The sequence below is a fragment of the Pleurodeles waltl genome, chromosome 10 (genome assembly GCF_031143425.1).
Source record: "Pleurodeles waltl isolate 20211129_DDA chromosome 10, aPleWal1.hap1.20221129, whole genome shotgun sequence".
In the NCBI taxonomy this organism is placed as follows: domain Eukaryota; kingdom Metazoa; phylum Chordata; class Amphibia; order Caudata; family Salamandridae; genus Pleurodeles; species Pleurodeles waltl.
In genome coordinates, this window is record NC_090449.1 from 668,862,042 (window position 1) to 668,876,186 (window position 14,145).

Genomic DNA, 14,145 nt, shown 5'->3' on the forward strand with positions numbered 1-14,145 from the left:
CCTGCCAAAAATGTTTTAAAAAAATGCTATTTTGCTCTGGGGGCCACTATGGGACTCAAGCACCAGAGCTAAGGGGTCAGGGTGTCCCTACCCTGGCCCATTTTCTTATTTTAAATCTTTTTTTTTGGGACTTGGCTGAATCGGAGACCCAACATGGCTGCCAATACTTCCTTATTGAAGTGTTGGCAGCCAATCAGATCTCAGCACACGATCGGGAGGGTTTGAGGAGCATAAGTGTCCCTATCTATTTATATATATATATATACAATTTTTTTCTCAAAAACTATTGTACAGATATACACAAAATAACAATAATTTCGCTTTCTGAACCAAGAGCTGCCTTTTTGACAAATTTGGTGTAATTTCCTCCGGTGGTTCAAGCGCTGTTCCTGTTCAAAATCACCACTGAAAAATGCATGGGGGAAAAAGTGTTTTTGTACGAGTAAATTCAGAACATAACTATAATGTCCTTGTAACCTTTGTTTTTTGTGTACGAAGGGGGTTGGTCGCAAGGCCTGGGTGCAGGCCAAGCTTTTATAACCGCCCAACCCCGCACCAGGCATGGCCTTTCACCGTGCGCAGGGCAGATTGGCCACAGGACCTGTCTTTGTCACTGGATCTGTGAGTGGGTGTCTGAGTGGGTCTGAAAGTGGGTGTGTGAGTCTAAGAGTGTGTTTGAGTGGGTGCATGAGTTTTCTGAGTGGTTGTGTGAGTGGGTGCATGAGTCTCTGAGTGCACGTATGAGTGAATGGATTAGTGTGTGAATGAGTCTGTGGTGTTTCTTTTCATATTCGCGAATGTTCGCAAATATCAGGCACAGAGGACGCAAAATTATCTGACACCCATAATGTGCCCCTAAAACACACCTATATCCCAACACTGGGGTCAGGGTACCTGCATCCTGACCCCTTATGTTACTTTCAAATAGGATTTTCACCCCTGGGGATGATGTCCTGTGAAATAATATGGCGGGTGCAACTTTCTAGATAGGTTGCGGTCAGCCAATTACAGCGCTTCCTTTCGCACATCCATTTGTGAAAAATTCTTGGAAATTTGTGAATTTTCACGAATTATTCACGAAGATGCTGCGGCCAGAGATATTCAAATTTGGGTTTCCTTTAATATCTTAAAAACTGCTAAACGGATTTACACCAAATAAGCGAAAGCACAATCTGTGTAGGTATGTATATATATATATATATATATATATATATATATAAATAGGGGTGGGGTTGGCTGCCCTCAGAGGTTCAGCCGTGCACAGTGAGGGGATTGACAACCCTCTGAGGGATTAGCACAGTGCCTGGCCACAGGCCCGGCTTTGTGGTCAACCACAAGCAGTGCATGGCCTTTGGCTGTGCACGGTGGAGGGTTGGCCTCTAGTGTGTGCTGGAAGCATTGCCTCAATGTAGGACAGGCCTTACAACCCTCCCCTGTGCCCATTCAAAATGTTTGCTTAGTGAAGGAGTTGGGTGAGTATGATCAAAATCCCCAGACATCTACTTAAAAAAGTATAAGTTAAGTGACATTATAGTTAGGTATGGTAATAAGATTTTTCTTTATGTTATAAAGACCATAGAAATTCACTGAAACCAATAAAGGTCAAAGTGGCGTTTTAGTCAAGTATTGTACTAATATGTTACTTTCCGTTAAAAACAAACTGAAAATTCACTGGAACAATCCAAAGTTTTAAGTGACATTATACTTAGGCCTTGTAGTAACATTCAAATTATCATTTTAAAACAAAAGAAACACTGAAAGACACTTTTATTCCAATCCCTATGAACTATTTTCCATAATTTAGTTAGCTGCACTGCACATGTTCAGGAGATGTGTACAGTGGCATACAACTTTAGAGCCATAGTTAAACCAAAGAGAGACAAAGCATTTCTAATTGGGACACTCCTACATTCTAAATTATTCAACAATCTCCAATGCGTCAAAGACATCAGTGAAGTTTTAGAAATAAAAATCCACATTTCATAAACATCTTTGCACACTAAAATAGTCTATAGCCCTCCATTACAACTATTTAACATGGACACATGCCCACATATCCACTGCTGGATTATCTATTGTGAACAGAAGGTTTAGCCTTTCTATCAGATTTTTTGGAACAGGCTTAACCTACTTTCAAATATAGCTCTACACCCAGCATTAGGAGTATCTTTTTTAACATAGAGTAGCAGCACCACAAACTTTAGTGGCTTGCAATCGGTGCTGCAAATAACTTTCGCCTTACACTCGTATTCTTTTGCCATGGAATTACGCTATTTCCATGCTATGGACTCCCACATATTCACTTAGTAACGTTGTGCTGTGTGTGACTATGGTGTTATTGGTAATGTCAGTGATGTCATGAATGACATCATTTGAGATTTCATCTACAATATCATCAAATGTCTTGAGTGATGTAATATTTGCGGTCAAACACCGTGTATGGCAGAGACGTTAGTTATAGCCAGCTCAGTAAACAAAAGCTGGTGAGCGTCAGTGTTTCGTTTTGTTTTAAAATAATATAGGCCATATTTATCAATGGTTTTGTGTCACCCTTGCGCCTCTATTGGCCCTGCATGGCTTGATAAAGTCAGAGTAATGCAACACACTGCAAATTGCTGCATTGCGTTACTCTTCACCAGAGAAGTGTTCTATGGCTGGAGCTTGGGTGTTCCCACGCATTTACCCATGGATGGTGCCACATTCCCAGATTTACTATTACTAGTAGACCTGGAAATGAATCAAAATTCCATCCAGGCATCCTATGCTGATGACACCCAACTAGTCCTCTCACTCACTGATGACCCCAACACCACCATGACAATCTTCCACCGATGCATGACAATAGTTGCCAAATGGATGTACATGGACCAGACGGACATCCTGATCTTCGGCAACAACAGCAACACATGGAACTCCTGGTGGCCATCTAACCTAGGACCTACACCCCGACCACACCAGGAACCTCAGAGCACACCATGAAATCACAGAGAAACACAGTTGCCTCTGCCTGCTTCCTAACCCCGTGCATGCTACATAAGATCTCCAAGTAGCGAAGCCCTACACATGAGACTCATTGTGACATAGGCTCTAATAACTATGGTAACATTATCTAAGTAGGAATCAGCTCACACCCCCTACAGAGATTGTACCATACAAAATGCCACAGCCAGACTCATCCTTGACCTCCCCTGATGAACTCCCCTGATGAACTCCCATCACATCCTATTTCAGGCAACTCCACTGGCTCACCATACAGAAGAAATGCCAATTCACGCTACTGACCCACACACACAAGGCTCTACATAATCAAGGACCTGCCTACTTCAACCACCTCCTAAACTTCCACCAACCATCTAGAAAACTCCACTCCACCACGCTATCACTTGCCCAAACTCCCCGCATCTACCTAAGCAGAAGTGGAGGATGTCCTTCTCCTACATCACAACAAATACCCGAAACAGCCTCCCCAAGCACATCTGGACCATCACCTTACTTCCGGAATTCAGATGAGCCCTCAAAACCTGGCTGTTGGATTGAGCCTTACAGGACCTGCATGCACATGGACACCCTATCAGGTGATTAGGAGCACTATATAAATCCTGATATATATATAAATATATTTATTCACTGAAAAAAACAAAAGTTACAGGGATGTTATAGTGACGTTCTGAATTTACTCACACAAAACCATTGAAATTCAGCAGTTATAGTTACTATAAGTAACTACCATTCACACTCTAAGGTAACTATAACTCGCGCTTTCCCCGTGCACAGTTTTCTCATCAATAATGTTATTGCAAATATTGCAGTGATAATATCAAGATGCCACAGAAGGTGCCATCAATGAAGTAATATGTGAAGTAATGGATGTACATGGTGAAGGCGCATCCCCTAATGTTTCCTATGGGTCAGAATACTTGCATCCTGACCCCTTATGTTTTTTTGCACTCTTACTTTCCCACCCCCCAACCGATGCGACAAACAAAAGGGCGGCCACAACTTGCAGCCAACCAATAAGGGCCTTGCAAATCTGGACCCAGATCTGCTATTCCATTGAGGGCCTCTCCACTGCTACCCACTACACATTACACCACTCCACTGTACTCCACTACACTATACACTATTCCACCCTACGCCACTCTAATGTATGCCACTCCACTGTATGCCACTCCACTATACGCTACTACCCTCTATGCTATTCCAATGTATACACCTCTTCTCTACACCACTCCAATGTATGTCATTTCCCTCTACTCTACTCCAGTGTATGCCACTGCACTGTACACCCCTCCAGTGTATTCCATTTCACTGTACACCACTGCACTCTACAGTATTTCACTGTACACCACTGCACTGTATATCACTCCACTCTATGTCACTTCACCTTTACGCCACTATGTTTCTGTGGAAGGCTCAGCGGTACAGAGGACTCTGACCTGTAATTTAAGTAAGTCCCCAAAGGGAAAATTAAGTTTATTTATTTATTTATTTGTGGGAAGATGATAACTAGTGTAGTAATAGCAGTTTTCGTCTGTACGTCCTTTGTTTATTGGAGGTGCTTCTGTACAGGTCTTGCTGTTTTACGAATCCTTAATCTTCTGTCTTTCATAGGTGGTGAGGGTCTTCGGACTACGTCTTCTTGGCTCCTTCCAGCGGGGGTCTCGGAAAACAAGAAGACAAGACCAGCTAAGTGGTAAGGTATGGGGTTGTCCCCTTTAGTTAGTATACGAGCGGGAGGGTGAAGGAAGGAAACACTAGGTTTGGTGTGTCAGGTTAGTGCAGGCATAGGGGAGGGTGCAGTACTGTTTAGGTAAGGCTGGTGGCAGGGAGGTTGTACGGCCGGTGTCTTGCTCAGGCTCCCGGTGCTTAACTCAATCTGCCCTCTTCCCCTAATCCCTCCCCAGTGTTCCATTTCTTTCTCACCCCTCCCTCTGTGCCCTCGCGTCCTCTAGTTCCCTTTTCCCGATGTCCCTTGAACAGCCACGACCCTCCTGGGTCGTGGCGGGGTTTGTTGCCGTCCTTATGGTCTTTCCCGGATCCGTTGCTCGGGCTGGTTGCTTCTTCCTCGCTGGTCCTTTGGTCGGCGTTCTCCTCCTGGCGCGTCTCCTCATCGTGAGTTTCTCTTCCGGCTTCCTTCTCCTTTTCCGGGTAGTCCGTCTTCCTTTTCTCTTGTTTTTTGGCGACCCGGAAATCCGGGGCCGAAACAGCGTCCCACCTCCACGCGTCTCCCTGGAGACGCGGAACGGAATCGGACCAGGTGCACGGTCGGCGCCACTCGCAGAGATCTGTGGACGAGGGGGACGGCACCCGTCTACAGTTTCATGCCACTCCATTCCATGCTATTACTGTAGGAAAGTAGCCTCTTTCTAGCATGGTTACCCCCACTTTTGAGTATGTGTCAGTGTGTTTTTACTGTGTCACTGGGATCCTGCTACCCAGGACCCCAGTGCTCGTAGATAAAAAACCTATATGTCAGTGTGTTTTGCCTGTCTCACTGGGATCCTGCTAGCCAGGACCCCAGTGCTCATAGTTTGTGGCCTAATGTGTATGCCTGTGTAGTGCCTAACTGTATCACTGAGGCTCTGCTAATCAGAACCTCATTGCTTATGCTCTCTCTGCTTTTAAATTTGTCACTATAGGCCAGTGACTAAATTTACCAATTTCAATTGGCATACTGGACCCCCTTATAAGTCCCTAGTACATGGTACCTTGGTACCCAGGGGATTGGGATTCCAGGAGATCCATATGGGCCACAGCAATTCTTTTGCCACCCATAGGGAGCTCAGACAAACTTTTACACAGGACTGCCACTGCAGCCTCCGTGAAATAGTGCTCACACTCTTTCACAGCCATTTTCACTGCACTTAAATAACATATAAGTCACGTTTATGTCTAACCTTCACTTGCTGAAGATTACTTGCAAAGTTACTAAGTGTGAGGGCACCTTTGCACTAGCAAGGGTGCCCTCACATAGTTCAGGGCCATTTCCCCGGACTTTGTGAGTGTGGTAATGCCATTACACGCGTGCACTACATATAGATCAATACCTATATGTAGCTTCACAATGGTAACTCCAAATATGGCCATGTAACATGTCTAATTTTGGTGTCTAGTGTATATATTGTGTATAATACTTACCTCCAAAAGAAGTATTGCCTCTAAGATATTTTTGGTGCTGTGTTACCCAAATACATACCTTTATTTTTGGTAACACTGAGTATTGTCTCTACTTGTGTATAAGTACTGTGTAACTATAAGTGGTATTGTACGAGCTTTGCATGTCTCCTAGTTCAGCCTAAGCTGCTCTGCTATTGCTACCTCTATCAGTCTAAGCTGCTAGAACACTACTACATTCACTAACAAGGGACAACTGGACCTGGTGTAAGGTGTAAGTACCCATGGTACCCACTACAAACCAGGCCAGCCTCCTACAATTACACTGTGACCATCTGGTCAGCGTCTGGCTGCCCCCTCTGTGCAGCTCCACCTGCTGCTGGTGCTGACCTGACTGAGAGCCTGCCTGATTCTAAGTTTGAGGCCCACTTTCTCCCAAGGCACCCACCTGCACCTCCTCCCTGGTGGTCTAGTGGCCATCTGTACCTATCTGTGTGTCTCTTTGCCTTTCTGTCATCTTTTTTCTCCTCTTTTTTCCTTTTTCCCACTCTTTTGCGCCTTTTTCCCCCGGGCTCCGTCACTGCTGCTGCTGTCCCTGTGGCCCCACCCACTCCCTGTGAAGCGTTTTCCCGCCCTCCTGACTCCCAGCTGATGGACCGTTCCACCTCCCTCCCCTTTTCAACAGCGGCCGCTGTGCAGCGAGAGGGTGATTCCTCTGACCTCCTAGTTAGCGTTTGCACGTCCCCTCTGCGCAGCTCCTCCTGCTGCTGCTCTGACTGAGAGCCTGCCTTACTCTCAGTTCGAGGCCTGCCTGTGCCTCATCTGTGGGGGCCTACTGGCCATCTGTACCTGTCTGTCTGTGTCTCTTTGCATTTCTGCTCTTCCAGCTGACTGGACCCTTCCACCTTCCTCCTCTTCTTAATGGCGGCTGCTGTGCGGCCGTGTGCAGCGGGTGCAACACTGGCATGCTGAAGGCATGCTAAAAGCAAGTCCGTCTGTGCCTGTCCGTGCCTGGACGGTGCCCAGTACCATGAACCCTGGTTCCCGCACCAAACACTGGTACAACGGCAGCGCTCTGCACGCCCTCAGCCCTAGAAGATCCTAAACCTGTCACCAAGCCGATCCAAAAAACACTCAAGGACCTTTCTCCTGCTGCTCCTGATCCCTTACCTGCCATAGCACACCACACCAGCCTGCCCACAGCAAAGACGGACATCTCAAGTGTATACTCCTCAACACCCACTGCCTCACCAAACACGATGTAGAAGTCTGGGACCTGTTCGACTCGATCACCCCAGACATTGCCTTTGTCACAGAGACCTGGATCACCCCACCTCAGTTCTGGACACCTCCATCGTCATTCTCGATGATCTACAAAATCATCCACAAAGACAGAGTCAATCAACCAGGAGGAGGCATCACCATAGTCTACATGACGCCCTCTGATTCTAAACCACCATCGAAAAACAAAACCAGCCAACCACCACCGAACACCTACACTTCCAAACTCAGACCAACCCGAACACCTCCATTCGTGGCACGCTCATCTACATATTACCTGGAACCCGGTCCCAGGTCAGCGAAACATTCGCCGACCTCCTCGCCCCCACGCACACACCTCCACCGCCTACATCCTACTCAGTGACCTCAACTTTCATCTTGAAAACCGCAAAAACCCTAACATCACACCCATCTTAGACAATCTTGCCACCCTTGCTCTCAAACAACTAGTCAACCTCCCCACCCACCCACTCAGCGGGTCACATCCTTGACCCTGTCATCTCGGATGGAAAGAACATCACCATCCCACACACCTCGGAATTTCACTGGGCGGACCACAGATGCATCCACTTCACCTTGGCGAAGACCACCGCACGCCACCATGCCCCTTACCCCCGGCAGAACTAGAGCAAAGTCACTGAAGCCCAGCTCACCAATGTCCTCAGCCCTTTCCCCCTCATTGGATGGCACAAATGCAAATGACAGCACGCAACCTGCTCCACTGGATTACAGAATGCACCAACACCATAGACCCTTCAGGAAACCAGCACTGGAGGAAACTGAACTGGTTCATGACAGAACTCCAAGAATCCAAACGCAACTGCAGACGGATAGATTGAAAGTGGTTGAACAGAAAAACAACCACAGACCACACAGCCTACAAAGATGCAGCCACCACGTACCACCAGTGCATCAGAGCCGCCAAGAAAACTACCATTGAAGAACACATCAGCACCAACTCACTCAACAGCAAGGAGCTATTCACCAAAGTCAAGGAAGTCATGATCCCTGGATCAGACAACTCGGACATCCCCCTCCTCAAGACCTCTGCGACAACCTCACCACCTTTTCCAACCAGAAAATCCAGGACATATATGAAGGATTCAAGAACCATAACCTGCCCCCACCACCCACCAGCATCACATTAGACCCCACTCTGCAGACCCTGAACCACTGGACCCCTATTTCTATAGAAGACACCCAGAAACTCAAGAACTCCATCCACTCAGGGGCACTCTTGGACCCGAGCCCACATCCGATCTTCAACCTGGACAGCTTCGCCATCGCACCAGAGCTCTGCCAGACTATCAACTGTTCCATTGAAACCACCACCTTCTCATCCCACTGGAAACACAGAGAGATCAACCTGCTCCTATAGAAACCCTCCGCCAACCCAAGGGAGATAAAAAAATACAGACCCATCTCTCTGCTCCCCTTCCCAGCCAAGGTAACAGAAAAGGCCATCAACATGCAACTGACAGAGTTCCTCGAGTCAAACCGCCTCCTAGACCCCTTGCAGTCCTGTTTCTGGAGCAACCACAGCACAGAGACAGGCCTCCTCCCAGCCACCAATGACATCCGCACCATACTGGACCACAGTGACTCGGCCACCCTCAACCTCCTCGACCTCTCCACCGCGTTTGACACAGACTTCCACTCCACCCTTTGCACCAGACTCCATGATGCCAGCATTCATGGGAAAGCACTGGAATGGATTCTCAGGCTCCCACCATACACTTCGGCGCTCTAAGAAACCTGCTGTGGATTCCCCCAGGAATCCTCACTAAGCCTGACCCTCTTCAACATCTACATGGCCACGCTTACCAAAATTCTCAGACAGCACAAACTAAGCATTCTCTCCTATGCCAAAGATACCCAATTGATCCTCTCCCTGACTGATGACTCATCAACAGCCAAGAAAAACTTCCACAATGGTATGAGTGCATCTGGATGGAAGCCAGCTGCCTCAGGCTCAACTCAGACAAGACAGAGAGCCTCGTACTCAGCTCCACCTGGTCTAGCTAGGACGACTTTTGGTGGCCAGCTGCCCTAAGAAACGCCCCTACCAACCACGCACGCAACCTGGGCATCATCCTGGACTCCACACTTACCATGACCTGTCAAGTCAATGCCATCTCATCAGCCTGCTTTCACACCCTACGACTCCTTCAGAAGATCTTCAAGTGGATCCCCACTGAGACTAGAAGAACGGTCACCCAAGCTCTGGCCAGCAGCAAATTGGATTACAGCAACGCACTCTACGCTGGCATCACAAAGAAGCTTCAAGCAAGGCTACAGAGAATCCAGAATGCAGCAGCCAGACTCATGCTGAACATCCCCTGCCACAGCCACATCTCTGCCCAACTCAGAGACTTCCGCTGGTTCCTCATTGACAAAAATCATCACCTTCAAGCTACTGACTCACATCTACAAGGCACTTCACATCGGACCGAACGACCTCAACCACCACCTGACCTTCTAGACCCCGCCAGGCAACACCGATCCTCCGATCTTGCTCTTGCTGCCATCCCCAGAGTCAGGAAAAGCACAGCCAGAGACAGATCCTTCTCCTACCTCACAGCCCGACATGGAGTACTCTCCCACTCAACCTCAGACAGGCTGCATCACTGAAGCAATTCAGGAAGGAGCTCAAGACCTGGCTATTCAAGTGACCAGCATGACCACAACGGCGCGTTGAGACCACACGGATGATAAGCTGCGCTTTATAAGTACTGACCAATTGATTGATATGTAACGTCACTTTACGCCAAGTCCTCTGTGTGGTATTTCACTCTACCCACTCCACTGTACACTACTATATATTCTACTATGTTCGACTGACAAGATGAGGACCAGCTGGGGATGCGGGGGCCCCCAGCCAAAACAGAAGATGTTGGTGTACTTGGTGGGCAAAGTGACACCCACATCAAAAAGAAAAATTAAAAGTAAATGAGCGGCTGCTGCTGCCATTTTTTATTTACTGCTCTGTGAAGGAGTGTGCCATAATGCCCTGTACATGCCAGTCACATTTATTCTTTTAGCTGCATGATGTCCCTAGAAGGGGTAGGGTCACCACCAAGTATTCTTTAAATGTTGCGGGTTGCAGGAAGCACCACAGTCCCCTGAACCATTAGAAATAACAGTAAGGGCCTCATTAAGAGTTTGGTGGTCTGTGCACTGTCATGGTGGTGGTCCGACCACCGTTGGCTAGGCAGTCGGCCCCCTGTATTACAAATCATGCGGCCCTGAGGAGCAAAGACCGCTGCGGTCCCGCCAGGCAGCGCAGGCCACCACAGTCAAGAGGCAGCACAAACAGGCCAGGCCTGTGTTTCCGCCACACACAAAATGAGGTTGCACACCACCATTGTGACCATGGCGGTCCAACTACCAAGTCCTAGTTGGTAGAAACATAGAATATAAATGGAGCACCTCACCTCCAGGCAACGTTAAAAATTGGTTGCTGCCCTGGAGCCCATCACTCATGCTGCTCATCAATGAAGCCCAAAATTCACCCTTCTGTGGACACAACCAACCGTATGTACACACACAGCTACCTGTGTCATAAAACTTAACAACAGATCTTTGTGCCATCATACACATGATATGGGATTACGGTACGGGCACCAAGTACGCTTGTCATTGTGTTTACAGTCAGAGTCATTCACAAAGAATGACACATTCACAGACCTTTGGACAGGTCACACACATCTGCACTTCTAAGGGACAGTTAAGTGTACACAATATTGTGTCACACAAAATCAACACCACAGCAACATCACATCTACAAATACAATTGACACCCTCACATTGTAAACATCCCATGGACTGTCATCAGATTCAAAACATACATGTATGGATGTGTCATAGAACACAAACACCACTTCCATCAAACATCTGTGGTATAGACCCACACATTACCCAAATTACAACACAATGGAAAGACAATGGGATGCACAATAGTCAGAGAGACAAATATCCAAACCTCCTTTTGAAAACAATACCTACACATTAGGGGTGGGGGCCTCAGGAGCACTCAGGGAAGGATGCTGCACTGGGGCACCTATCACTTTGCGCTTGCCCCTAAAACAACATTTACACATGATCTTGCCCTACATGCATCTCAGAGACAGACAAAACTGGAGCCAAGTGGCATGCCTATCTTCAGAATGTGGAAGTGCAAGTCGAGAAAGCACATACAGCAGCAGTAGCTGCTTGAGAAATACATCTAGATGATGTAGCTGCAAGGTACACACAGCAAACTGGACACATGCACAGTCAAATGAAAACAAAGGTAGCACAATTGAACAACCTCCATGTCTGCACAAACAAAACTCAAGCCTCCACACATGAGACCAATATACAGTCCATATCAGGGGTACACGTCTAACACCATACATGCTGATATTGGACAACACAAGATGAAATACTTACCATATCAAACAGAACACAATGTAATAACACCCTAATTGTATTAAAACAAATATCCATACAGTCAACATCTACATTTTTCTTGGATGACACCAGCACTGCCCACAAAGTCAGATATTGCAAACAACAGCAAATGGATCAGCATTCAGGGTGAAACACACACAACTATAGGCATACAACACATGTTACTCTGGAACAACACAAAGGGAGAAAAGAATTGCAGTACAAATGTGTACCCAAAATACAAATATTTGGGTTCATTAACAACAAAATGAATAGTAGCAAAAGCCATTGGCCAGTCCATCAGACTTGAATCTTATTACTGCCATGAACACTCCATAGGAAGGGGCAACACGTGGGCAGGCAGTCACCTCAGGGATCATCCTGGGGGAGGAAGGGTCAGATTTGGGATGGGTGGGTTTGGGTTTAGGAGGGTGAACTGTTTCTTAGGAGGTTTGTGCTTCTTATTGGAGAGAGGGGTGTAGGTGCTTGCAGGGGGGGGCAGGTGTGACAGGAGAGGACTTGGATGTGGAAAGCATGGGCTGGAATGTAGGGCAGGGCCTTTTGGGTTTGGGACAGGGTGAAGGGAACAGGGAAAAGGGCAAGGTCAAGAAGTAAACTTTCCTTTGGATTGTGGTGTTCAGGGAGTGGTTGTCTGGTGTGTGGGTGTTGATGTCTTGGGTATGTGTGAGGAATGCTTATGTTTAGGTGGTGTCTGTTGCATGTGTGAGTATGGGCATGTGCATGTCTTGGGGCTGAGAGGTGGAGGTGCTGGGTGATGTGAGAGTGGTGGATGTGTTTGTATCTGTTGGGGTGGCGTCTGTGGGTATGCTGGTAGCGGTGGATGTGTGTATGTCTGTTGGTGTGGTGTCTGCAGGTATGATGAATGTGGTGGATGACTAAGTGTCTTTAGGGTGGGGTCTGTAGGTATGGTGGGTGTGGTGGTGTGTCACTGCCTCTTCTGGTGGTGCCTGCGGGTATGCCTGATGTGGTGTTTGGGTCGGTGGGGGTGTTCCCTTGTGTGTGAGGGTGTATGTTGAGTGCTTGTGTGCTGGTGTGTCTTGTTGTATTTGTATTTATGTGTGCTGTTGAGATGGGTGCATGCGGATGAGCCTGTGGGTTTGGGATATGTAGGGAATGAGGAATTTGGATTGGGAAGAGGGAGGTGGGGGTGTGGAATCCAGAAAAGCAATGGTTTGCCGAAGTTGGCTGGCCAACCCCGGATGGCATTCACAATGGCAGTCTAACCCACAGAGATGCTCTTGAGGAGGTCAGTAGCCTCCTCACTCAGGGCAGTATGGGTAACAGGGGCTGGGGCAGAGGTGCCTTAGGCAAAGGAGACACCCACTCTCTTGGGTGACCGGGCAGGGCCAACTGGGTGGGGAGCAACAGGGAAGATGTGACAGAACTCTGGATGGGGACATAGATGGTACAGGAGTACATCCAGATGGGTCCGCCACCACTAGGGAGTGGCCGCTGGAGGTAGAATCCGATGATGAGGATGTAGATCCAGATCTCCTCCATGGCACTCCCCTCACCCGCTGGGCCATTGGGTCCCTCTGTGTCAATGGTGTCTTAACTGAAGGTACCATGGCTAGGTGCTTCCCCACTTAGCTGTGCCATGTCTTCTTGGCTTGCCTGGGTTGATGCCGAAAATAGAAAGAGGAAAAGAGTTGCCACATGTTCCTGGTCATACTTAAACAACTGCACTGATTAGCAAACATTACCATCACGTCAAGTAGACTGCAGCGACAAACTCTACTAAAGTGGTCCCCCACATGTACCATACCATATGCATGCATGCATGCCATCTGAACTGTCAACGGGTGCCCACAGAAGAATCAGGATCTCAGACAACTACAATTGCCTGGCTGAAACTGTGCAATCACAGTAACCATTGAACAAGTAGGAGACAACATCATCTTCAATGCTTTGCCTCATGAAGCATACCTCAGTTATATGTTGTCATACAATAGTAGCCTAATGCCAACTTCATTCCCACAGATCCCAAACAAGGTCATGCATACATTTATTTGTCAGAAATACAATAACACAACAATATGAAATAATGCACCAAGAACATGCCCTGTTTCTGACAACAGGACAGTAGCCTGGAGAAGGTGACATGAAATTACTCATGTCACACTGGAAACATATCAACAATACACACTTCACCAGGTGAAAGTTGTTCTAATTGAGTCATGGAGGTAGAACCAACGTTGCTCTGATATGCCACACATTTGACATGGAAATGTACACCGTACACATCATGTGTAAATTGACAGGGAGATATGTCCCTAAAATCCACAACACAATGAATCA